The sequence below is a fragment of the Ambystoma mexicanum genome, chromosome 1p, assembly GCF_040938575.1.
Source record: "Ambystoma mexicanum isolate Mex_15411 chromosome 1p, UKY_AmexF1_1, whole genome shotgun sequence".
NCBI classification, from domain to species: domain Eukaryota; kingdom Metazoa; phylum Chordata; class Amphibia; order Caudata; family Ambystomatidae; genus Ambystoma; species Ambystoma mexicanum.
Genome location: NC_090921.1, coordinates 258,782,720 through 258,809,980, shown reverse-complemented (window position 1 = coordinate 258,809,980; position 27,261 = coordinate 258,782,720).

The following is a 27,261-nucleotide window of genomic DNA, read 5'->3' as shown; positions in this document are numbered from 1 at the left end:
ATGCATTGGCCATGAGGGACCCGACATGGCTAAACGTGGTCGAGGACCAATTCTGGAGGAGGATCGTGGGTTTTCCACACACCATGCCAATGGCCTACCTAAGATTAATACTGGGATTAGTGTCCCTCATGAGCCAAGTACTCATAAAAAGGGGCACACTATACATGAAATGAAGAAATTGGCCTGTATGCCAATTGCTGCAACTCATGGGCTACGTTACTCTAAATGAGGCATGTTTTACAAATATAGAGTTGTCCCCAGACTTTGAGCGGGGTGCAAGGCCTGAGTTCCTGAAGGCTCTGTACAAAAACAAAGTGAAACAGTGGGGTTGGCACGCATTTGCAAAAATTACATAACTTAAAATATGTACTGGGAATTGGCCATTGCTATTTTAAGACCCAACACTATCTTTTGAAGTGCCCCAGTCCGGCGGTTCGGACCTTCATGTTGAAACTACGGACAAACCAGCTGCCGTTGCTTGCCTTGCAGTGTGCACAAGCAAGATTACTGGCGGAACAGAGAGTTTGTCGTATGTGTAGGTTAGAAGAGCATATGGAAACACCAACACATTTACTGACACTTTGTCCAACAAGGGGGTCTACGTACATGACAAAGCTGGGGCAGTTTGTTGGAAGATATGATGCAATTAAAAGTGATACATTTTTGAGTTCTTGTTTAAACACAGACTTGGAATCCTTGCACATCGCCTTATACTCAGTTTGGAAAGTAATTTTAGAATGTTTAAACAAGTAGAATTAGTAACAACAAAGGTATGATTTGGCAACACTAGTGGCACTTTGGACTCAGTAGACTTTCAGTACTGTATTTTTACCCGACCTGCTGATACGTAACTTTTACTGTATCATTGCTCTGTTATACTATCTTGTCCCGAAAATCCTTACAAGACTAGCTTACTTCCCGCCTAATTAGCCTAAGTAGAGCTAAGTCAGAACAGCCCGCCCACCCTTTTAATCCCAGGGTACTTATTCCTGCCCAAGCCCATCCCTGACTGCACCATCTAATGATTATTCCTCGAATTTACACGTTACAATTAAATGCAGACTATCATGTACCAGTATTAGCCTTGCACCTCTTCTGAACTAGCCTACCCTGTTCTTTACTGTCCTCAATGTAATAGCAGATCTATACTAGACCAAGCCTTTATTTGCATCTCATTGGATAAGTGAACATATGTTTATTAATATATTTCCTGAAGCAGTATGACGCTATTGCATGTTGATTCCAACCAGTCTGCTGCATCTTATGTTTTCCGCTGCTTACCCCATACCAGTCCTTTTGTCTAGAACTTCCTCAGTGACTTGTTCGCCATACTCAGACTCCTACCTACTAGACCGAACGATTTTTGCCGGATTAGCATATCTCCAGATTTATAATGGTCAAAATGTGTTAGACAGGCCCACCTTCATTAGATTTAGCCTCCCAGCCTCTCCTCTTAGTTGAGCCCCATAGTACAATCTCCACGCTCCTGGATTTGTTCAGCGCACTATGCATCTCTCACTTACCAAACAGCTACTACTACTTGTCCTCTTACTAATTGCCCACTGGCTTACATCACTGGCACCACAGCTGAGTATCATCATGCTCCCCCTTATTAGTGCCGACCATAGAATTAAGGCCACGCCATTTCTACCAGCTCTAAATAACCCTACCATAGATGCTAAAATTAAACCTACTTCTTTTTTACCCAAACTACTATTCAACAATCTGACAACCACTAAGTGGACAACATCCAACCTTACCAAAGACAAGAGCAACAGAAACTCCACAACCATCCTGCCATCTACCCACGTTAGCACCAAAGCTAGAAATTCCAGACTCCGCACCAGACTACTTTCTCACCACCAGCGCGACCCTAATGGTAACCACATTAGCCATGCCTGCCCTAATACATCAGTGATCCGCCCTAAGAAGCCCAGGCCTACATACCCTGCTTTCTACAGCAAGCATGGTGCTACCAAACAAGGCAACACTGACGCTACTGCACCAGATAACCAAGCAACACTAAGACAAACTAAATCCATCAACACCGAGCCATTCAATCCCACAAAGGCCCTGAAAGGAGCCTCATTCAACACAAGGTCCTTAGTAGCTCACGCTACCGATGTAGCTGAAACCATACTATCCAACAACTTGGACTTCCTAGCAGTAACGGAATCTTGGATGCATGCAGCAGCAGGCCCCTCATTATTACTAGCTATCCCCAACAACTATTCTATCATCGGAGCCGACAGACCGACTACGACAGGAGGAGGCATTGCCCTCATTTTCAGGAACTCACTTGAAATGAGATTAGTCCCCTCACTAACATTATCCTCATGTGAAATCCTCTCTGCTAAACTCCAAACGTCACATAGAAATACCACCTCCATCCACCTTATCTAGAGACCTCCAGGACCACCTAACGCCTTTGAAGAGGATAGAACTACCTTATTGTCTGAAAACATCCAAATTTCTTCGCAAACTCTTATCCTAGGAGATTTCAATCTAGGCTACAATGACCCAAATAACATCCTAGCCAACTCCCTAGCTAACAATCTGGTTGAACATGGATTTACTGAAAACATCACCCTCCCCACTCATGAGAAAGGAAGAATCCTGGGTTGGGTAGCAGATTTAAATTGCAACATCTCAGTTAATGGCATTACACCACAAACCTGGACAGACCATTATCTTATAGAGTTTGAGATTACTATAGCCTCAGTTCATAACAGAACCTGTCCCATAGCACCTCCATGCCTCACCAGAAACAAGTGGAATTTTACGGCCGAGGCAATCATCCCGGCTCTCAACGCCTTACCCAACATAGGTGACCCTAACGTCCTTGTAGATGCCTACAAGGTGTCCATGATCAAAGCTATTGACTCAATAGCACCCCTCAAAATGCGTAAAGCAAAACCAAGTGCCCATGTGAACTCATGGTTTACCTCGGAGTTAAAAGTGCTCCGCACAGAAAAAAGGAAACTAGAAACTCTCTGGACACTCACACTCTCCCCAGAGAAGAAAACCAACTTAGTCTCCATATCCACTAAATATAAAAATGAGATCATTCGTACCAAACGAGAGACCTATAATAACAGAATAAATCAAGCATGCTCTAGAACCAAAGAACTTTTCACTATCCTGTGAGAAATGGAGACACCCAACCCACCTATGGATACATGCACAAAAGACGAACTTTGGTGTACTAACATTCAAAGCACGCTGACCAAAAAAATTACCAATCTTCAGATCAAAATAGCGGACAAACACAAACTACTCACTAACCAAGCAAATACTAAACCCCTCATGGAAGCACAGAACCACCCACCTCCTTACCCACTGCTTTACGACTTCACATTCTCTAACGTATCTGTACCGGATGTACCAAAAATCATTGCCTCTCTGAAACCATCCAACTGCCAGGGCGACAGCGGACCAGCACAGATTATTAAGGATGCAGCCAGAGACTTGGCCCCCTTCATAACCAAACTCATCAATTCTTCCTTCACCAGTGGCATTGTACCCAGCAACCTGAAGGAATCCAGGGTACTCCCACTCCTCAAAAAACAAACCCTCCACCCCACTATTCCAACTAATTACAGACCGATCACCACGGTCCCATTTTTACTAAAGATTCTGGATAAGGTTGCATACTTGAAAATTTAGGACTACCTCGAGGCCAACAAACTCCTAGGATCGCGACAATCTGGCTTTAGACCTTAACATAGGACAGAAACTTCCCTAGTTGACCTAAAAAGCCAAATTGATGACTTGAAAGACAAAGGGAAATTTGCTATCCTGCTCCTCCTAGACTTGTCTGCGGCGTTTGACCTGGTTGATCATAAGGTACTCTGCAATCACCTGGAATCAGCAACCTTCTTTTCCAAATCTGCAATCACATGGATACAATCAACAAAAGAACTATACAAATCTTTTCACCTATTACAGCAGCTGACCGCATACCGATCACCTGCGGCATGCCCCAAGGGTCATGTCTCGCGCCCACTTTGTACAACATTTTTACAAAGCTATTGTTTGATAAACTGGTTTGTCTGGGTGTCTCCTACAGCAACTATGCAGATGACACCCAGATACTCCTACTCCTGACAGGCTCATATGACACAGATGTACTTCGGGTAAACAAAATATACACCATCATTCAGGCATGGATGGCCACCTTTGGCCTATGCCTGAATGATGATAAAACAGAACTACTTTTAGTAGGCTCCCCAGCTAACTTAAACAAACTTGGCCCTAAATACAATCATATTCAATATAGAAGGGAACAATATCCACATCGCCAAAGCAGTAAAAACGCTTGGCTTCTATTTTGACGCCACATCCAATCTCTGTAAACAAGTAAATATGACCGCCTCGGCCCCTTCCTACACAGGCAAAGTAATAAGACCTATGCTATCTCCTGATAGCTACCTCACCTTAACCAGAGATCTTATAGGCTCTAAAGTAGACTGTTGTAACGGTCTCTATCTAGGCGCCAACAAAACAGCAATTAAACTCCAGGTTATGTAAAATAATGCTCTCAGAGCCGCCCTAAATATACCTAAAAACGAACACATCTCTGCTACCAGAATACAACACAAGTGGCTCTCCATCAATGACAAGATCAAAGTCAAATCCTTATGCCTGACCTTTAAAGCACTAAACCACACAGCCCCACCCCCCTATCTCACCGAAAAATTCACTTGGAGATCATCCTCACGCATCACTAGATCTACAGACACTCCCTGCCTGATGGTCCCTAGGTTTAACCTAAAAAGATCCAGAGGGTCTAGTTTCCCGGTACTGGCCTCCCAACTCTGGAACTCCCTCCTATCAGACATCGGGGCCTTACAAGTATTCAACCACTTCAGGAGAAGAGTCATAGCCTGGATACTTAACAAGAACTAAATAACTACTGCATGTTATATGTGCATAAACAAATACCTTTGCGTTAACGTGTCTAGTTCTGATGTATGTATTTACCAATGTGTTATACCCTGCTGAATTTATGTACAACTGCTGGGGGAAGTGAGAAAAGAAAGAATCCCTCTGAGGAAGTGCAGCTGGTAGTGGGCCTTTTTGACAAGGTCAGTGATGTGAGGAGAGAAGGAGAGAATGGAGTCGAAGAGGACACTGAGGTTTTTGGCCTCACAGGAAGACGGAGGGCCCAAGGAGGGCAGCCAGAGTGAGAGGGAAAGCTGGAGCAGGGGTTCCAATGAAAAGGATCTCAGTCTTACTGGCATTAAGGAAGAGAGCGTTGGAGGCACACCAATCCTGAATTGCAGGTAGACAGTCAGGAATTAGCAGGGAGGAAGCTGAGGGGAGCCTGAAAGATAGGTGAGGGTCATCTGCATAAAACTGAAATTTAGAAGAGAAGGTAGAGATAAGGTAAGCCAAAGGGGCCAGGTAGACAGTGATGAGCCAGGGTGAAAGGTTAGAGCCCTGGGGGTACCACATGTGGAGAGAGGTGGTGGAGAGAAAGCACCCAAGTTGGACTTGGGAGAGCAGGTCCAGGAGGAAGGAGGTCAACCACTCCAGGGCCTGATCCGTGATGCCAAGGTTCTCGTGGAGTCGATCGATCAGGATGGCATGATTGACCATGTCAAAGGCAGAGGAAAGGTCAAGGAGGACAGAAGGAAGGCTAGAATCAGGATTAGTGAGCAGATCTTCATGGGTGTTCAAGAGAGCAGATTCCTTACCTGTGGCTGCTCTGAAGCCAGACTGATTCAGTGTGGAGAGTGACCTGGGAGATGGCCAGCTTTTCCAGGAGTTTTCCCAGGAAAGGAGTGATAGAGATTGGGCGATGGTTTGCCTGACAGGTAGGATCGGCAGAAGGCTTTTTAAGGCGGGGGTGCACAAGGGAGTGCTTGCAGAGAGAGGGGAAAGTTCCAGTGGCAAAAGAGTGATTGCAGAAATCGGCCAAGGCTGAAGCGACGGTGTCAATGTGGTCCTTGATGGTTCTGGAGGAGCATGGGAACAGCTGTTTGGATGACACTTTCATAGATAGGACTTGTCTAGAAACCTCGTCAAGTGAAGTCGGAGAGAAAGAGGAGAAAGAAGGAGGAGAGGGAGTGGCAGCCAGAGGGGCAGAGAGAGGGGTAGAGGAGGAGGATAGAGAGAACAGGATTGTCCTGAGTTTTAGTGGTGAAGTGAGAAGCCAGAGCCATACAGATGGACTGCAGGAGATGGAGACTCCAGAAGGATTTGCCAGCTCCTTGCAGATTCAAAGAATTTGGCCATGTTGTTAAGAGGCCACAGAGATGCAGGCTTGGATGTGGACTCTCTTCTTGCACAGGACAAAGAGTCATTATTGCCTTTGGGGCAGGCCAGTTTGTCAGAGGAGGCTCCTGATGTCCTCCACTTCCTCTCAGCCATCCTTCACTTGCGTTTCAGGGCAGTGAGGTCCGAGTCATACCAAGAGTTGCACTTGGAAGTAGGCTTCAGACAGATTGTCATGACAGGGGCAAGGATCACCAGGGTGTTGGAGATATAAAGATGCAGGTTAGAGAGGGCTGTGAGTGTGAGTCAGCCGCAGGAGTAGGAGGAGCAGAGACAGTTGCGGCAAAGTCCTCCACTGACACACGCTTCATGGGCCGAATGACCTAGAAGGTAGGTGACAGTGCTGGGGTGGGCTTAGCCTGGGGGACAAAGTTTCAGGTGGGAAGAGAGCAGAAAGCAGTCAGTCCAATAGAGAGGAGTGGTGAGAGGGTTTGAAAGAGATGAGAAAATCCAAGGTGTGCCCGGCAGAGTGTGTCGGACCAGAGGGTAGAATGGAAAGAGAGCGTCACAGAGGTTGTGCAAGAGCCCAAAGGAGGTATTAGAAGGATCCAGGTAATTGTTGAGGACTCAGAGGAGGAGAAGTTCAGTGGTAGAGGCAAGGAGAGCAGGGGAGAGGTGAGGCCACTCTGAGAGGAAGAGGGCGACCTGGACAGGTGGCCTGTTGATGATGGCCACAATGACAGAGGCCAGAAGAGGGAGAGAGCCTGCAGACCAGGCATTTAAAAAAGGAGTAGGCCTGAATAGGAATGACAGAAGCAGGGGCCCACTCCAGAAAGATCAGAGCTACTCCACCTCTGGGACAGTTGGTTCTGGGTTCGGAGAGGATCTTGAAGCCATCAGGGAGGAGAGTGTCAAAATGCGTGACAAAGCTGGCCATGAACCATGTCTCAGAGAGAGCGAGGACATCCAGGTCACATTCTTGAAGACGGTGGCAGATGTCAGAGGAGTGTTTGATAGCAGTGCTAGAGTTGAGAGTAGCGATGTGGAGCAAGTTGCCACATTTGAAAGACTTCTGTGGTGGGGTACAGAGTTGAGGTATGCCCAGCAGAAATGGTAGATGGGCCTGAGAGAGCAGCAGTGGTAGGATGAGGTGGCATAGTCGCCAGAGAAGAGGTGGAGGGTGCCAGAGAGGCAGCGGGAAAAGGAGGTGGCTGAGGAGCTAGAGAGGTGCTAGTAGGAGTAGCAGGAGAAGGAAGGAAGTTGATAAGACGTGGGAGACGCTTATCGAAAAGGAGAAGATTGGGCTGAGGGCCCTCGACAAATATGGTGCCATTTAGATAGACATTAATGATGGTCTTGGAGGAGTGGAAGGAGGCCAAGAGGACCTCCCACCGAATGCCACCATTAAAGGGAGAGGAGGAGAAAGAAGAGAGAACAGAGACCATTGGAGGGGTCCATAGGTCCGGTGAAGGAATGACAAAGAGGATCTCGGTGAGAGTCTGTCTGGAGGACGAACTGATGTAGGTATCAATGATAGGCAGGCCTGGGTTGGAGCCCAGGATGTCCCTCTTAAACTTCTTCCTTCTCGACTGAGTGAGAGGGATAGGATAGGAGATATAGTAGTAGTTAGAGAAGATGGGGTAGACGGAAAGCACCATACAGGGTGCGAGGAGGCAGGAGGAGGGAGCGAAAGAGAGGAGAACTGCACAGCCTAGCGCTGCACAATGCCGGATGTGCAAAGTGGGGGATCACACAGTAAGGAAACACACACACACAGAAGGAACAGACAGGTACACTCAACAGTACAAACGGTACCCCCAGTGGAGTGGGGACCTAGAGAGTGGGAGATAGCCTAGTGGGACACAGTTCACAAAACAACATTAACCAAGATGAATGGGGAACCTAGAGAGAAGGAGTGAGCCTGCTGGGACACAGAATCACTGTACAACTGTAACCACAGTTGAGGGGGGACCTAGAGAGTGGGAGAGAGCCCAAAGGGACACGTTCAAAGTACAGCTGTAACTGCAAATGAGGGGACCTAGAGCAGGGACACAAAACAAAGTATGGGGAACCTAGGGTTGTGCAGAGACAGAGTACAATATGTTAGACAGTTCGATGGGAGAACGTGCAAAGGTTGTGAAGTTTAGTAGAGAGCAGTAGTGGCTGCTCCCCCTTCCCACACCTTACAGTCGCTGATGGTCCACGGCCGCAACGCACGCTTGCACTCTGTGCCACTACCCCTACCTCTCCAAGAAGTCACACTACCAACTCCTCCTCCTCAGAGGTATTCTTCCTTTCCTCTCCTTCCCCCAGAATCTCACTGTCTACAGAGCTCTGATTCTTTCTAAACTAGACTACTGCAACAGCCTCTATCTAAATCTGCCTGCCTCGACTCTCCGCCCTCTGCAACTCATCCAAAACAGGACTGCGAGACTTGTCCTTGGCCTCAAGACCAGGGATCGTATCTCTCCAGGACTGAAATCTCTGCACTGGCTCTCAGTGGCTGCAAGGTTTAAGTTCAAAACCCTCTGCATTGTCCACAAGGGCTTCTGGGGCCTGAGGCCCCAATATCTGCAACTCTCTTTTCCTAAATATCTCCCTTCTCGAGCTCTTCGCTCATCCGCCTCCAACTCCCTCAGGGTCCGTCGCTTCACCAAGCAACAAGTTGGTGGTAGATCTCTTTCTTCGGCTGGTGCCTCGCTCTGGAACAGCCTTCCTGCCTTCCTGAAACATGAGGAGAACCATCTTCGGTTCCGGAAGCTCCTTCAAACACTCCTCTTTGCACTTTCCTTTCCCCCCTTCCCCTGCACTTGCTCGATCTGAATGACACCTGGCCTAGTAGGATCGTTGTCTGTCTTCCCTCTGTTCCCCCTCCCTTGCCTCGTCGCACCTTGACACACTTGTGTATAGGCGCGTTATAAATGCCATATCATATATCACCAAACACCAGCATTGCACAACACTGCAACCTTGCCCTGCAAGGGCTTTGCCGCAGAGGGTCTGATACTCGTTTCCTAAAGGTTTGGATGCGTGGACGTAGGCGCAATCTATTAAGTATCAACGGGCAACGTCTCCTGTGCACCTGCATCGCTCAACACTGCAGCCTTGTCCTACGAGGGCTATGCCGCAGAGGGTCCGATCCTCGGTTCTAAAAGGTTTGGATGTGTGGAAGTAGGCGCAATGTAATAGGTATCAACAGGCAGCGTCTCCTGCACACCTGAGACACACAACACTGCGGCCGTGTCCTGCGAGGGCTTTGCCGCAGATGGTCTGATCCTCTGTTCTTAAAGGTTTGGATGCGTGGACGTAGGCACAGCATGTTACATATCGACGGGCAGCGTCTCCTGCGCACCTGTGTCCTACAACACTGTGGCCTTGTCCTGTAGAGCGCAATAGAAAGTTGGATTAGCATAGCGTATGTTCTGTGTAAGGTCCTAGTCTCAAATATTGGACATTTTGGAGATCAAACCTTAGCCTAGTTGCTGAAATCTGTCCTAGGTAAAAGCCCATGAGTTTTAGTCATTCACAGGCACAGGGTGTGTGTTCCAGAAGACTGCTGTCACAAGGCCATCATGGCTCAGGGTTTTCGTCCTGGCTTTGGTTTTTATCTTGAGATTGGCTTGGTCGTGATCTTTCCATGGCCTTGTTCTGCAACTTTGTTGTGCGAGGTGACAGTTACAAGGCTGGGGATTCCTCTGCCGTGAAGGCTGAAAGTTAACCACCCCCAAACACAAACAGACATACATACATACATAGTGCTTGCAGGTAGAATATACTTCTGCCTATCTGGGTTAGTGAGCTTTAGCGAGGCTTATTCATTTGTTTTGGTGACCTTGCTCCCAAGTCCACGGGGTGATCATCGAAATGTGCTGTTCCTTGGGTAAACAAATGTAACCCTGTGGCAGGTTCACTGGTCTTTATTTTTTGCTGAATACAACTTTGTCATAACCTCCAAATGAGGATGACTGACTGGCATAGTAGACGCGTTGTTCCAACAACAATCTAGTAGCGCGAAGCTTGGTTCTGTGTATCCAGGTCATCTGATTGCAGAAGGGCATTTTCTAACTGGTGGGACAAATTTAACACCAGATTTTCATCAAACGATTCTGCAAAGCATGTAGTGGGCATAAATGCAGGCGCAAGCCAGCAAGCACCCATTAGGAAAGTTACACGCAGGCTACATTATGCAGATTCGAGCTCCTACTTGCCCACAAAAAACCAAGAGTTTCGGCATTGCAGGACTGTCACAAGTCAGTGTTGGATGGGCATCCAAGTTACCAAAAGACTTTGGAGTGGTTAGAATGCTGGTCGTAGAAAACTATGTGCCTAGATGAGCTGAAATTTGTGAAGACTTGTGAGGTCAGAGGCCGTGCTAATTCAGGAGGAAAGAAGGCGGCTAGTTTTGTGGTTCCATTGCCCATTCCACCTCAGCCTTGGCAAACCTCATCGATGGAGTGGATAGTATCCCTTCCAAAGGATAAGGGGCGTTCGGGTATCTTGGGTGGGTGGTTGTTTTAACTATGGCAGAACATTTCATTACAAGTAAGGGACAAGCCACAGCCACCAGCTTGGCTCAGGTTTGTTTTGCAACAGGTGGTAAAACAACAGTTTTTTTAACTCTGGTAATTTCAGATAGGTTCTCTATGTTAATCATCAAATTTTGTAGGGTTCTGGGCATTGAGGTACAGCTTTCCTACGGCTAACACCCACTAATTGGCAGGCAGAGAATAAATCAGGGGTAAGCTATATATTTTAAGTGCCATATCAAGGCAGATAAAAGCTGGTTGGAACAGTTGTGCAATAATTCCTCAAGGGATTTCACGTTAATAACTGACATGGCCTGCACTCTGGAGTAATTGGCAACCTTTACTGTGAAAGTATGGTCAGGGAAGACCTCTAAACCTGATGTGAAAGTGAGACTTAAGGCCATGAGCGAAACCTTTAGATAGCTGTTCAAGAAGTGTGCAGAATAAAACCACTTATGAGATTTGTAGATTGGTTACACCTCCAAGACTTAGACTGCCAGGTTGGGGGATCGAGGTGGTATGCGTGTCAATCAACCATATCTGATTGAAAAAGAATTTATTTAGTCCCAAATATATAGGCACATTTGGAAATGAATGGGCGATCACCCCCTTGGTGAAGAAATTTTAGTTGCCTGTTAGTCTACAAATTCATACATTTCATGTTAGTATCTTGTAACCTTGCTGGGAGAGGACCAGGTTAAAAAAGGCTCTTCCTGCAGTCCTTTCTGATGGATATGAGGGTTAATGTGAGGTACAAGCCAATCTAGATGCAAGGGTTCTTGGATGCAGGCTGTAGTATCTGGTGGATTGGAAAGGATATGTCCCAGAGGAAAGAACTTGGGAGTTTGCCACAGATATTCATGCCCCTCATTTAATAGGTGGGTTCCAGTCAGGTGCCAGTACAAAACCCGAAAGAGCTGCTGACCCTGCAGACCCTTCAATGCACAACCTCAATGCTTAGTCTGGCTAAGCGCACTTTGCCTCTCAGGGAAAGGGCAATTGGACAAAATGAAATAAATCGGAATTGCTCACTACATCCTCTGCGGGCTGAGATCTGAAACGAGATACGGTAACAGTTTACTCAGATGCTCCAGTATTTACTCTGCACACACAATCTCTCCCCACACCTGGAGCTGGCCATACCAAGTAACCTCTGCAAAAGGCCCAAAGGATAGGATGATCTTAGGTATGTCCTCTGGGATCTTGTATTCCTTTTGTAATAGTCTTCAAGGAGAGGAGAAAGATCAGACTTTCTCTAGTTTGGGCAGTGTTCCTTGAGCTTGCTCTCTCTCGAGTCTTATGCAAGAAGATAACCAAACTAAGCTAACCATCTACTGTTATCAGTTCTTTGTCTCCCAGAGTGGTCTCCAGAAATGAGGATCCTTGAAATTCGTTCAATGATCTGATCTGTTCACTGCTGCCATCTTCATAAAAACTTCACAAATAACTTCTTTTGCATCCCAAATGACAGCATTCCAAGGCCGTCTTCAGCAATTATCCAAGCAGATCCCAACAAAAGCACATTCCAAGCACTCCAAAGGAATACCATCACCTCACATGCTGCACCAGCAATTCAATTATGCAGAAGACGCATGGTAGGCCCTTGCATGCGGACACAATGAGCCCACTAGTTAGCTAGCACAAGGGGCCAAACTGATTCTGTGCTGCCCTTGGGTCCCAACTATACAATATAATAGTAATAATGTATTTCCTATATAGCGATAGGTCTCAGAGCACTGAAATAACAGAAGACATTATTATCCCACAGAGTGGTACTCACATTATCGACCTCAGAAGGATGAAAGGCTGGGTTGAACTTGCCGGGATTTGATTCTGCCAGAGCAGGCTGCACAGAGATATCAGGGGCAAGCGCTTAGCTCACCATGCTATCTGACCGGTGTACATGGTAATAAGGAGCCGAAGTGCACTTTTACAAGTAACTTCTGACACCGAAGGCCCTGACTTTTTGCCGAGTAGTAAGTCTAAGTAATTGCATGAAGTATCTCCTATAAGTTAAAATGAACACGCATTTATTTGGTAAAGAGGCCCCAATGTTGTAATTGGGATACTGCCTTAAAACAAATATATTCTCAACTTGCTTCTTCAAAGATTTGAGCCCTCCTTCAAAGGATGGACCTGCTCCTGGAGTATATTCTTTATTTTTATTTTTTTATTACACACAGGTTATATGGTTTTCATATTTGAAACCTTTAACCTAATGTCGTGACCAGTTTTCCATAGTTTATCTATTGTCTAATATGCGTTATGTGGCTCGCAAGGCTTGGTCTAGTGTTTCTGGGCCTGTTAATGTTTTCCGAGTCTCGTCACACTTTTAGGGCCCTCCAGTTTCTTAAGTGTTAAAATCACTAGTCTTATGAGTGCTATGTTGGTCTTCATTGTTTCTCCTTCAACGAGAGTCCTCCACCACTCTTCCGCGCTCCTTGTCACTAAGCTTCTCAGGACTTCCAAGCACTGCTCCCGATCTTCCCTTAGTCGAACGTAGTATAGTATCAGATGTGTCAGAGATTCTTTCTCTCCTTTTATCTTACAACTTTCATGTATGTCCATCATTTTTCTCCTTTGCAGTATTTCTCCAGTTGGTAAAATGCTCAGAAAAAGATCCCGGAAGTACCAGTTCGGGAATAGGGTCAGGTAACTCGGCATCTGATTCAATTTTCGTAGATGTGCCCAGAATCTTCGTAGCCTTTGTATTCGCAGTTGTTTTCCTGAGTTTCTATCCAATCTGCCATGTAAAGTTTTTTCTTAGTTTTATCTGGGTTGATCCATAGGTCGTCCTCTGACTCGTTGAGATTCGCTGGAGTCGCTCGACATCGTCTTTTGCCACTCTGTTAGCATTACGTCGGCTTGTTCTTTTAAGGCTTTATTCAACACACTGAAACCTCCAGTTGTATTTTCCTCTAAACATTTTCAATAAAAGCTTAACGTTTTCCATACCACTATAGTTTTGAGTGAAGTCAGTGCCAGCTCTCTCCTTAGGTGTATTGGTACCGATTTGGGAAGTTGTAATACTTTCCGCCAAAAAAGGCCCTCCAGAATTAACCAAGTTTTGGGCGATAAGGGCATTGGAGATTCGGCACCATATGTCAATATGGGCACCACGTTCATCCTGTAAAAGGTCACCAGCGGTGTTAAGGTGAATCTGCAATATCTTTTAAGCAGTATTTTCCCTTGAGATGCTAAATTATTTGCTTTCCTTTTTAGCCCCTCAATTCTTGGCGCATCGCTTTTCGTGTTGTCAATGCAAGCTCCCAAATATGTGAAGACCTCCACTTCCAAAGTTTTTTTGTTTTTCAGTGACCAGCCAGGTTTTTTAAGTCTGTTTTTTCTACCTCCTGGACGGAACTTTAGGATTCTGGATTTTTCTGGGTTTATTACCAGGTCGTTTGCATCCACATATGATTGCAATGCTGTTAGCTGTCGCTGCAGACCAATTTGGGTCTGATCCATCAGGACAATGTCGTCTGCGTATAGCAGTCTCCCTATTGGAATCCCTGCGATCTTAGGTGGAAAACAGCGAACGAGCTCAAAGGATTCATCGATGTCTGATGTAAACAAGTTGTAAAGTTCTGGTGCCAGTGGACACCCTTGTTTTAGGCCGTTCTTATCAGGATTTGGTCTGTCAGCGTTCCTGCTTTGTCCAGCCTGACTCTAATGCTTGTATCTGTGTACAGATCTTTGATGTTCTCCACCAGTATCAGCGGACATTTCCAATTTTCCAATTTCTCCCACAGCTTAGCTCTTTTTATTGTGTTAAAAGCTTTTGACAAATCAATGAAAGCTACGTAGGTTTCTTGATTTTTATTCCTTAGTGTTCGTGCTTTCATTAGGTTAATCAAAAAGATGTTAAGTGCAGTGCCTCTCCCCCTCAAGAAGCCAAACTGCCAGGGGTCCCGTCATCCATTTTGCTGTACCCACGTGTCCAAAGCTTTCAATAATGTAGATGCAAAGACCTTCCCCAAGACGTCCAGGAGTGCAATCGGTCTGTAGTTGTCTGCTGATGTTCTAAGACCCTTTTTGAAAATCGGCACCACTACCGCTTTCCTCCAGGAATCTGGAATTTTTCTGTGTGTAGTATATATTTGAACAAGTAATGTAGGAACTTTGCCCACTCACATGAGTTGCTGTTTAGTGTTACGTTCGTCAGCCCATCTGGGCCCGGGGCTCTTGAGTCTTAGTTTCCTTAGAATGTTTTCAATTGCCTCAATGCCAATGTCTATTGTTACCTCTTTTTTATTTGCCAATGGTTTCCTCTTGGGTAGTGTCTGGTTTTCCCCTTGCAGCTGTGTATAGGGTTCACACCATCTTGATGCACTTATTGGATTCATTTGGCTTGTTTCTTGAGGATTCTCTACGTCATTAATTATTGTCCAAATTTCTGCAGTGTTTTTAGTTCTTATTTTTTCTAGCATTCTTTCTGCATCCTGATTTAGCATGGTCTTCTTATGTAAATGAAGCCAATTTCGGTACCTCTGTTTTAGCTTGTTTATCTCTTTACTAGGGTTGCTGAATTTAGTCTTTTTTAATCACCTGATGTTTCTCCTTAATTCTTTTTTCCTTTCTCGTATTCGACTATCGTACAGATGTTGGTGATTCGTAGTTTGGTGGTAACTTCCAGTTTTCCTTTCTGTGGCAAAGGCTCTAAAGAGTGGTGTATAATCAATCCTTTGTGGTTCTTGTTCATTTTCGAGCATCAAGATCATATCTTTTAATTTATGATTTAGTTCTTTGACTTTCTCTGGTCTGATCCTTAATTTTGTTCCACGTTGGATTGTGACTAGGTCCTGGTTGTAGGTACAGATCTTGTTGTTGCTGATGTTTTTGCATGTCAGTTTCATCAGGTTATGGTCACGTTCTGTTGTTATTACTTCCAACGTCTGGATATTCTCTGACAGATTGCTTGAAATGCAAATGTAATCCAGGATCTCTGCTGATTGTACCCCCTTCCAGGTTGGCTTCGCTGGTAGGTCACCTTTCACCTTTCCGTTTAATATGACACAGTCTCTCGATTGCAACATACTGTTCCACCTTGTTCCTCTTTTTTCCTTCGCTGTTGCTGTTATTGCATCATGCTATGTCTGATTGTCCTTATTCACACAGGTGCAGTTTAAATCACCAACCAGTATATAGGTTGGATCTGTCCATTTCTCTCTCTGTTCATCTATCAATTCTGCTATTTCGTCCGGTAAGTTTTCGAGTATTGGCTGGATTCCAATATATGTTGATCAATATCAATACTCTTGTGGCTTCTTTATCTGGCTGTATCACTACCATCTGAATGAATGAATGGGTTTACCGACTCCAGCACTTGCCAGTTCAAATCGTTTTTGATGGCTACTAGGAGACCTGACATAGGTCTTCCTCTTAAGCCTTTTACAGCTGGATTTAGTCATACCACATATCCTTCTAGTGTAGGTGGTTGCAACAGACATGTTTCCTGTAGGCACAGCACTTTAAAGTTCTCTTTTTGTAACTCTCCGTTGGTAAAAAGGTGGTGGGAGCCTCTTGTTTTCTATCTTCCCAGGCTCCATAAACCCACGCTTTTTACTTTTTTATGTTATTGAGTATTCGTTTTGTCGTCAATCAGGTTTTTCAACCATTTCCATCTCGCTGCTTCGTTTTCTTCTCCTTGTCTTTTAGTTCTGTTATTTCAGCTTTGTGTACTCTGGTTGACACTTTTCCCTGGTGTTACTCGGTTTGTCCTGAAGCTGCCGGAGTCTCTCTTTTTTGTTAGTCTAACTCAACGAGTATTTCTTAACTCTCTTGCGTTTTTAGGGTTTCATCACTTTCTTGGAGGTCAAAGCCCATTGGTCTTAACTGCGGTGCTTCATCCAGGAGCAATTGTCTCACCAGGTTTGACCTTGTATGCAAGATCACCTTGTCTGTGCGGTCTTCATCGACAAACTCCATGATTGCTAGATCATCCGTGGTAATTGGTCTTAATGCCGGGATATGATGTAGAAGTCTTATTACATTGGTTCTATTTAGAATTAGCCCGTCCTCATAATGGAGGATTCGTTCCAAAACAAGCCCTGGTTGCTTGTTGGTGTCAACCATACCTGCTCTATGAGTTAGTCGATATTGATGTTCTTTCTCCAACTCTTGTGTACGACTGTTCTTTTCTGTCCTCCATCTCAGGTCGGTTGTAACTGTTTCTCCTTTATCTATCCGACCTGTTTCCAATCTTTGGATTCTCAGGTGACCACGAGTTCCTTCCTTGCACTTTGTTTTCACACTTCTGTATCCTGTCTTTTTATCAATTGTTTTTCTCCGTTCTTTTTGTATTTGGGTGTTCGATGTTCTTCCACTTTCTCTTCGTTTTTCAGTAAATGTTGCCATTACTGTTGAAGTGTCACACTCTGTGTTATCTGTGTTCTCTTCTCTCCTGGACTCGTCAGCCTCTGTATTTGTCTCTTCATGTGCTCTTGTCCCCCGTTTCTCTTCGTCTTCTGATACTGTGTATGTCGAGAGATCCAGGAGGTCATCTTCAGAGCATTCGTCATCTCCAGATTCAAGTATCACCTTTTCTGCAATGTTCTGTTCTAGTCTGACCTTTTTCCTGTTGTTTATCAGCTGGTCTATTATGTCCGGCTGTTCTTTTGGTGTTGCCAAATTTTTTATAAATGCACGACTTTTACTGCTACTGGGTGTTTTTGCTGGTGGTTGGTTTTTTAGTTTTTTTTATTGTAACACTATTCTTTTGGTTCCCACCTGTTTTGCTTTCTGCGTTCCCATTTTTCTTCAATTTTGTTTGGGTTTCCTGTTTTTTTTCTCCTGTATTTGTGTCTCTTTTTTTGAAGATCTCACAGACGTTCCCATTCTTCTTTTCTTTCTCTGGGCACTTGTCCATGTTTTTAGATTCCTCTATACCTATTGTTTGACTGGTTATTGCCACCTGCGTCTGTCTCTTGTTGTTTTGGCAGTCGCTAGCTGTTTTGTTTGGGGATCTTTCGCTTACCAAGATCTCAGATAACCTTGCTGACTCTGTTGGAGAGTTTGAGACGTTGGATTGTCTCTGTGGTTCTTCTCCCGGTGTTCCCTTGCTGGTTGTTTCTTCAGTTGCTTGGGTTCTGTCTTCACTTTGTTTTACCTCCGCCGTTTCTTCACTTTGGGCGGCGGCGTTTCTCGTTGAAGTCTCGCGCTTTATTTCTCTGTTTTCTTGCACCGTTGCCAATACTGCTGGCGGTCTCCCACCTTTATATTCTAGCTCATTTAAGTTTTCTGCTACGGTGGTTACTCCTTGTACAGTCGCCGTGCTGTGTTCTTTGCTTATGAAATCCTTTCCATTAGTGTTCAGCCTCCCTAGTTTTCTCTCTTTTAGGATAGGTTCAATTATGTCATGCAATAGTTGGGTAACATTTGCTGTGCTGTTGTCCAGATTGGATTGCTGAGATAAACCCTTCCACAAATATTGTTCTTGTGTGAACCATTGCAAGTATTGCCGAATGATCTCTTAGGGTGTCCGCAATGTCCTCGTACAGTTTCATAAAGGGGGCTAGGATTCCTGACAATGTCGTTACCATTAGGAAGTTTTCTTCCTTTGTTCGAATCGGTTTCACTGGGTACTCATTATCCGCTGGGTTTGAGGACGTGGTCTGTGTCGTTTGGTCTTGGTTAACGACGTTGCCAATCGTTCCTCTCCACTTGTCGCGGTGTATTGTTCCTATGGTCTTTCCTCTTATAGCATTCTCTATGTCAGTTGACGTCTCCAGCAGTACTGCGTCTGATATTTCTACTCCGGTTCTTTTTGTTTGGGGTGGATTGCCTGGTCTTCCACTGCCATAGGTGAAGTTCGATTGTTGGCAGAGCTTTTGTTGAAAGTGATGGTAGTCCTCCATATGTGGTGTTTGAGGTTGTAGGCACCCGAGTGGCTAGGCTTGCTGGCATTGGTCCTGCCGTGAATGGTCTCCATGTAACAGTGCTGACGGCTCCCTCGTTTTCTTATTCAGGTATTTAGTCCTTTTGACTGTGTATCTAGCTGAGGGACTGACCGGAAGCCTCAGTTTTACCCCTTCACGACCTTGTGTCTTTGCCGGCTCCCTTAACAGCCCCTCATCCTCTGCCGTGCAATTGGAATTTTTCCTTTTCAGGGCATTTGATTTGTAAGGCTCCATGGTTGTTAAAGGCATCGGTTTGTTTGCCGTGTTTAATTCCATAGCTCGGCATTCATTGCTACCTGTCCTCTGTTCCTTTGGACTTTCCTGGTGCTCAATGGTTGGTAAATCAGTTAATATTGAGTCCAGTGAGCTGACCAGGTTTTGTGTCAGGTCTTCCGTTTTCTTGTGTGCAGTCATTTGCTGTGCCTGCTTTGACAGATGCTGTGCATCTGTCTGTAGGTTGCCTGCTACAATTTCTGTGTCATCCAAGGCTGGCTCCGTGAGTATGGGTATTTCCCCGTTACTCTGTGCACCCAATCGATTGTCTATGTATTGAGCTGTGCTTGCTCCAATCTTTACTTGCATATTAAAAGGGCACGATTTTTGGTTGGCCTGCGAGTCCAGGGCGGCCGTCTGTAACTCTGTCTTCGCTGCCCAGTAGGGCGTGGAGCAGGTTATGTCTGGACCCTCTTCGATTCCCTCCTCCCCTCTGTCCTGTTCAAGTTCTCTCCTTAGGATCATCATCTCCCTGTACGACGTTTGTTGGTCGAGTTAAATCTGGTGAATAGTTCTTACCTTCTTGTTTTAAAACGCTTTAGACGGTACAATAGCGGCTGTCACTCCGCTCACCGCCCGCCACCTGACACCGGACACTCAGACACTCAGACACACTGCGCTACGCTATGCTTTGCTTCCGATTTATGAAAGCAGGCGGGCGTAGGGAGGTGGAGCGTTCGCAAGTAATGGTGGAAAGCGAAGGCAGACTCCTTTTCCTGGTGACTGAAGGCAGACTCCATGTAGTTCATCACTTCCAATTCAACGTTCTCCCGTGACTTAGGACACAATCCGATTCTCGCTACGATCCAGCAGTCTGTGCGGCCACACCGGACACTCAGACACACTTCTAATGAAAGGCAGTTATTGAGCACTCTGCAGGGTTATATGTTGCCTACCTGAGATAGAAAGGTCCAACGTCCCGATATGAAATTCTATTAAGGAAAACATTTAACTTTCTTTACACATTTTTCATACCCAAAACAACTCTCCCAAACACAACTCTTCCTATTCACTAGTTAATTTCTCTGCAGAATCTGATTTACAAGCCAGTTGTATCAAGGTAATCCTCATAAACATGACCCTTGTGAAGACTGAGGTCCAAGTATGGCCCTCATGACTGCTAAAGGACTCTGAGCCTGAAGACAGAGAAACAACAGAATGCACCTCACTCTTAGGATCTTCATCCCATCATCAATGTATCGCAGATGTGAGAAATTTTACTTTCTTATGCAGCCATTCAAACTATACCCAATCGATGATATGGAGGAGATGGAGATGTCATCAATTGAATATGTCGAATGACCACAAATCAAGAAATCAATGACATCATTACTGACATCACGACGTGGTGCACTTAGACATGAAGTACATAGGCACCCATTCACAGTTACACAACAATACATTAGTTTACTGCATTTAGACATGAAAAACATGCTTATTACTCACGCAGCTAGATGACGGATACACTTACATATTACTATATTCTTCACCAAACCTGAAACCGCAAGACACCAAGTATACGTATACCTAGCTTGCACATGCTTGATTGCCACTAACATGGAAAGCCATAAGGACAAATATGAAGTGAAAGAGGGAGGGGAGACAGACTTCAAACACATGGAAGGGCCAACAAGATCTCTTCTCTGCAGCCAGAGTCAGGCAGACAATAGCCTCCAGGCCAGATGCGGTGCACCCTCAGCCAAGGATGAGGTAAAACAGAAAGTTCCAGTTACTAAGACAATAAGCCACCTGCAAGAAATAAAGGCTAAAAATACACATTTTCAAGCAGGGGAGCGCCATTTCGTGGTCCCAACACACGTGACCTAGAAGAGGAGGGCAATGCCTATTCACTCACAGTAGATGGAGAGAAGCTGTTCCCCTTGAACCAGAGGTGGAAAGATACAAGTGTTGCTCGAGAATTAACAAACTGATTGCACTGTCTCAATCTTAGGTGATCAGAGATAGCAACAATCGGGAACACACAGCACCTCCATGTTCATCCTCATTGCCTTGAAAAGATACACTAGCCTGGTAACCATCCAGCATCTCAAGGCTAGGAGGACACACTCTGCCCAATCCAGAGTCAACTTTCACATGAAAATATAATATGTTGCAGGAGACAATAGTCTCCCCAACAACCTGTAACTTTGTATTGTTACATGTAGAAGAGATCCCAGGAAGAGCCACCAGATATGGCTACTGTGAGAAACCAGAAGGTATCTCACCCACTAGTCCCCAGGGGTCTGTCACCCAGGTGGCCAGGATACGGCCATTGCTTTTGGATCCAGTTCCTGGGGATGGACCAGAGCGGGAAGATCACCTGGGTGAGGGGTCTTCGGTGAGTGGGATGCCGGGTGGTGAGACGCAGTATCCCCTTCCATGTAACACCTTTACCTCATCCTACAAGGTAGGATACTTAGAAACTCCCCCCACCTCCTTCACAACACACACTTTCACACGGACGGCCCGCTATGGGAGAAAACAAACTAACACCCAAGCCGTGCACATGTACCAATGCATTTGTCAGGCGAGGTCAGGCAATTACTCACAATTACACCAGACTTCCATTAAAGTTCCCCATACAGATAAAAAAGCAGAGCACACTGAGCGAGGTAAAGCACATGAGGAAACAGCAGTTTCGAAACAACAGCTGGATGAGAGGATAAAGACGGAAAAATAGGAGGGGATCGCAAGGAGGGAAATTCCATTGACCTTTCCGACAAGGAACCGTTACTTTCAACATCACCCGAAATTGGAAAGCGTAAGACCAGGCAACCAGGATGAGTAATCCTGCATTGTGTGTCGGAGATACCCTGGGCCTCCTACGTCATTAATCAAGGCGGGAGAAGCACAAGCTGCCATGGCATCATCCTTGGCTCCAAGAACAAAGTAGCATCAGTGAAATCCACACAGCCAGTGAATTGGGGAGACCGATACAAGACCGGTCTGTCTTGAAGCCAAGGTTGCAAGCAGCAACTGTGCATTGTGAGTGCTGGAACGAACATTGTTAATATGCGTGCGATAAAAGACACATGTAAAGTTGAACTGCTTATGAGCGTTGGAACTTTGAGAGGTAAAGATACAATACAGAGTGGTCAGCACCGCGTGTGTGCTCAATCGAAGGTCTCTGTAAGGAATCCAGCTGAGAAGTGACAAAAGTGAAACCCAAAGAATTATAAATGAATTGTAAATCTAAGTGGTCCTGCAACCAGTCAAGAATAATTCTGCACAGTCGAAAGTCTTCGATCTTGATACAGTAAAGAAAGTCTGGAAAAACAAGATAAATTGGTCTGGTCCAAGCCCGGTGGAGGGAGACTAATTGAAAGATGTGTATTAAAGTGGGTCTGAGCCTGGCAGAGGGGGGGCCCAGGGTGAACAGTGAATCACCAGTGAAGTTGTGCATATGAGACTCCAGAGGAGAAAGGAAGTTTGAATGTTTGTTTATCACATCAGGCCCTCTGAAGTAAGAGACTTTGAAAGGCAAAGATACTTTGGCACAGAAGGCCCTTATACTGAGATTTTGAACTGCATCCTCATTCTAGAAAAGGCAGAGTATGGGCTAAGCTCAAATGTGCCACCTTGTCCTGTGCTGAAACCGTGAGGAAGGGAAGCTAACGGCTTAACTATTTTGACATATTTCTTGAACACTTTTCTTTTGTATAACATTGTTTCCCACACCATTTGCATTTAGAAGTAAAGATTGGCAATAGGTTTATTAGCATATGCCCTTTTATTTTGACAAGACACCACCAGGACAGCGTTATTATTTGATGGTCTTAGCTTGCTCCCATTTTTAGATTTAGGATTAAATAGGCGTATTTCAAACCCAATTGAAGTTCAATAAACACCCTTGAACTGTGTTCACTTGTGTCTGCCTTACTGTTTGATACCATGCCTTCCTTAGACTATACACAGGTAACCATACATAATCATCCATGAACTAAGCTGAATTGCCTAACTCACAGGAAAAATTGTTTTTGTCTTTTTCTCTTTTTTTGTTCTTCAGGTTTTTTCTAAGCTTGAGGACTTTTGAAAGTAATGGTTTCCTGTCAGAAAGCTGAAGGGAACTTCCTCCTGGTTTTCTGTCTTTCTTTTCTTGTTCAGCTGCTGTCTCGAAACTGCTGTTTCCCTGTGTGCTTTGCCTCGCTCAGAGTGTGCTTTCGTGCTCCACCTTTTATCCATATGGGGTAGCTTAGTGGAAGTCTGGTGTGAGTATCGGTCAGTAATTGCCTGACTTCGTCTGACCCTTGTATTGGGACACGTCAGGTATACTGCTTGGGTGTTGGTCTGTTTTCTCCCAGAGTAGGCTGTCCATGTTAATGTGTTCATGCAGGAAAAGGGGGGTGGGGTTAAAGTTCCTATGTATCCTATCTGATAGGATGGGGTAAAGGTGTTATAGGGAAGGGCATATTGCGTCTCGCCATCCGGAGTCCCGTTCCCACTCCCTGAAGAACCCTCACCCATGGGATCCTCCCGCAGTGGTTCACCCCCAGGAACTGGATCCAAAAGTGATGGTTATTTCCTGGCCACCTGGATTACAGATCCCCGGGGACTAGTGGGTGAGACACCTTCTGGTTTCTCGCAATAGTTGTTAGTGAAAGATGCTAGCTTATATCACGGAAGAGGATTTCCTAGTTTATCTCTTAGAGAATTATTCCTATATGGTGATGCTACAAAAGAGCGAACACGTGATTTAATGGTTTACCCTGTATGTAAGGCAGGACGATGGACGTATGTTACGTCATGTTTGTTGTTTGCGCTCTTTGTGATTAATATCGGACATACATGCTGAGGGGTCGGGCATTAAGGCTTTTTCCTCTTGGGTATTGGTGATGTCACCTGGGAGTTTGTTCCATAGGACTTGAGGTGTATCAGAGGTGGTGGATTTCAGTTGGTGGGTCGTTAAATGAGTTCATGATCAGTGCTGTGCTATTGGCGCAAAGCTTGGGAAGCACATGAGTGGAGTTTTGGTTTAAGCCTTGAGGGCGGAGGACCCAGTGAGAGCAGTGCACGGAGCATGCCCGTGTTTATGGTGGTGAAACTGAGAGGCTGTTGAAAAGAACTGCACTGTCACGATTTGGATGTCAATTGTAAAATTGTGAGATAAATTGGATGTGTCAAATTTCCAATTTGAGGTCCAGTAAGTATTGACAAGTGTTAAATAAAGGGACGAAATGAGGGACACACCATTACCTACAACACTTATGCAAGTCCCTCCTGTGGTATCAAGACAAGATATGCAAGTATAGCACCAATGGACTTTCGATACTGAGGGCAATTTGGCAAAGCCATGGCTCAAAGACGGAAGCTTTTCCAAATGTGTGCAGCAACATATGACCACTTATTTACATGCAGCCTATAAGGGGAACCCGTTAAGTAAGCGGCTGGCCTTATTGGAGTTCTAGAAAATGTTTCAGTACAAGGAAGGGGACTCGATCCAAACAGCATGGGTCATGTCTAGAGTGTGTAGGGCCAGGGGTGGGATGCACCAGAATGGGGGAATGCAGCAGCAACAGACATAGCAGACTGACTACTATGCCCTTGATCACACGCAAGTGCAAACCTATGCACCACAACAGAAGGCCAAACAAGACATGTAAATGCAGCCATACCAGCCCATACAGCAGAACATTATGGTCACAACACATGTAGACTCCACGATGCAGACTCCCGTCGAAAACTGGGGGAGGGGGGGCACTGTTGTAGGGGGCAATCCATTCACAGGAATGAGAATGACATTATACCCACAATAGGACAGCCCTCTGATAGACCTGATGAGCAACCATGTATAGGGGTGACAATAGGTGACAACTTTTTCCTATCTCGTAGAGACAGGGGTGACCCGGTACTGTATTAAGTAAGGGAGATACACAATGTAAAGCATTGCCATGAATGCGCAGGGATTCTCTTGGGCTACGGCCTGGTTCCTTTTACTGACAAACGTCCACTTTCTGTAGGAGAACATGACCGCACCATGCCACTGTTATTTCCCCGACAGACACCCATGTACATAATTAGTAGAGACATGATGAGTCGACTTAACATGACCATCTCATTCACAGACCAAGGGATAGTGTGCTCGGCACAAGGAATTCATTACATGAACGTGAGGGAACTCATACACGCATATTGCGGGCAGACAGTGCAAAGAGGGGTGCCAGCAGACCTCTAGTTGTTCCAATATGAAGTGGAAGTGTTGATAGCATGGCTTCCAGGGATACAGGACAGACTTATGTATACCAAACAAGTTCTTATTTAGACCAGAGATTCCCTTAGATGAAAAAGAAGGAAAGGTGATCCCAATAAGCAGTTATAGTGAAGGCCGAAAGAATAGTGTTGCATGGGACTGATGACACAGGACAATCGTGGAGGACAGTGATTGCAATGAGGGAGGGATACTGGTTGGTTGACGTGACAGATAAATAATTGTTTCAAGACGATCAATCAGATCACATGGTGGTTTTCAACATAAGCATTAGACATTGGGTGAGAATACATTATAGGGAAATGCCACACAAAATGGCCGTGTTGCGAAAAGCACCACTACCATTTCTCAAAGACACTTGGGGCAAATACCCAGCGTCCTATGGACTTGTGGTCCCTACAACCTGGGTTTGCTAAAAGAGATAGGGGCAGTCAAGATAAAGCTTAAACCAGGGGTTATTCTACCAAGGGCAACATAGTATCCCTTATCAAAGAAAGCAGACAAAGGTATTTATGAGATGATTGCTGCATTAGTGAAGCAAGACATTCTAGTTCCCTCTGAATTGCAGTGTAACACAGCTGTGTATACAGCGAAAAGGGAATCAAGAGGGTTGTGAGGTTTTATTCAGGATTTGCTTCCCATGAGCTAAATTGTTGAAGCAGATCTTCTGTTAGTTCCTAACCCTGTGACAATCCTATGTAGCATTCTGATGGAATCTACCCACTTCAAGGTGATAGATGTGAAGAATGCCTTCTTTTCTATACCGCTCCATGAAGAGTTGCAGGACTACACCTCATTTCTATATAGAAACTGGAAGTGGAAACAGACAAGACTCCCACAGGGGTACTGTGAGTCACCTTCTATCTTTAATAGGGTCTGCCAGATGAATTTTGGCAACATACAGATGGGGAGCACTTTCATACAGTACGTAGATGACATTCTGATTTGTAGCAAGTCGAAGGAACCGTGTCGAAATGACTCTGTATACTTGTTGAAGTACTGGCATAGAAGGGTTACAGAGTGGACAAGGTGAAATGACAATATTGCCAGAAAGAAAATGCTATGTATTGGCCAGTTGATATCGCAAGAAGGTCGAAAAGTGACTCCAGAAAGGTTGTAGGCGATCCACAGAACGCAGATGCCAAGGAAAAGGAGAGAAATGCACCAATTCTTAGGCCTCTGCAATTATTGGGTGTTTGATTATAGCACATACACAAGACCTTTGCTAAACGGACTCAGGGAGGCACAGAGAGGGTATGGCAAGTTGCTATGGACACACAAGATAACTGAAGCATTTGAGGAGCTTTAGAAATCAATATGCACTGCTCCGGTGTTAGGGATCCCAGACTATGATGATAAATTCTAATTGTTCTGGCACTCCACTGGAGTAGTGATGACTGCAGTACTCGCACAGAAGACTACTTTAGGGCACAAGCCACTGGCCTACTATAGTGGTAATCTAGACCCAGTAATGAGAGGACATTACCCATTTGAACAAGCTCTAGCTGCTGCCGCATTCACCCCACAAGCGAATGGGGTCTGTGAATGCCTCAATGTCCTGCACAAAGAGAAAATTGCAAGGATCAAAGCCACATTAAAAAAGGGGTGGCTCCATTTTTTGCCATTAGTCCTGTTCATATTGCCCAATCAGCCCGGGTCTCACCACCATCAATTAATGCCCCATGAGGTGGAAACTGGGCTACTCATGCGACTCCCACTGACTCCTCCCACTAGGGCATTGACAGATGTCCATGCCACCTCTGATGTGTTTGGAAATGAAATGCAGAAGCATATTGCTTCTTTGATGGCTAGTGGCTCTTTTATTTCACACCACCTGTAGACATGGTGGGATAGGTCGAACAACCGCAAGGAAGATAAGACCCCAGAAACGAACAAAGAATTCTTAAAGCCGCCACTACTCTACCCTTGGGACACTGTTTTATTGCAGAGTTTTGTCAGGCCCTAGTATAAACCCAGATTTGAGGGGCCGTACGACATTGAACAGCCACAGATCATGCAGTAAACTTAAGTGGCTAGAAGGTCTGGACGTCTGAAGACAATTTGATGGGGGAAAAACAAGACGAAGAAGAAGCAGAACCAAAGAAGAAGCAGAACCACTGCAAACCCAGTCCAGAACCAA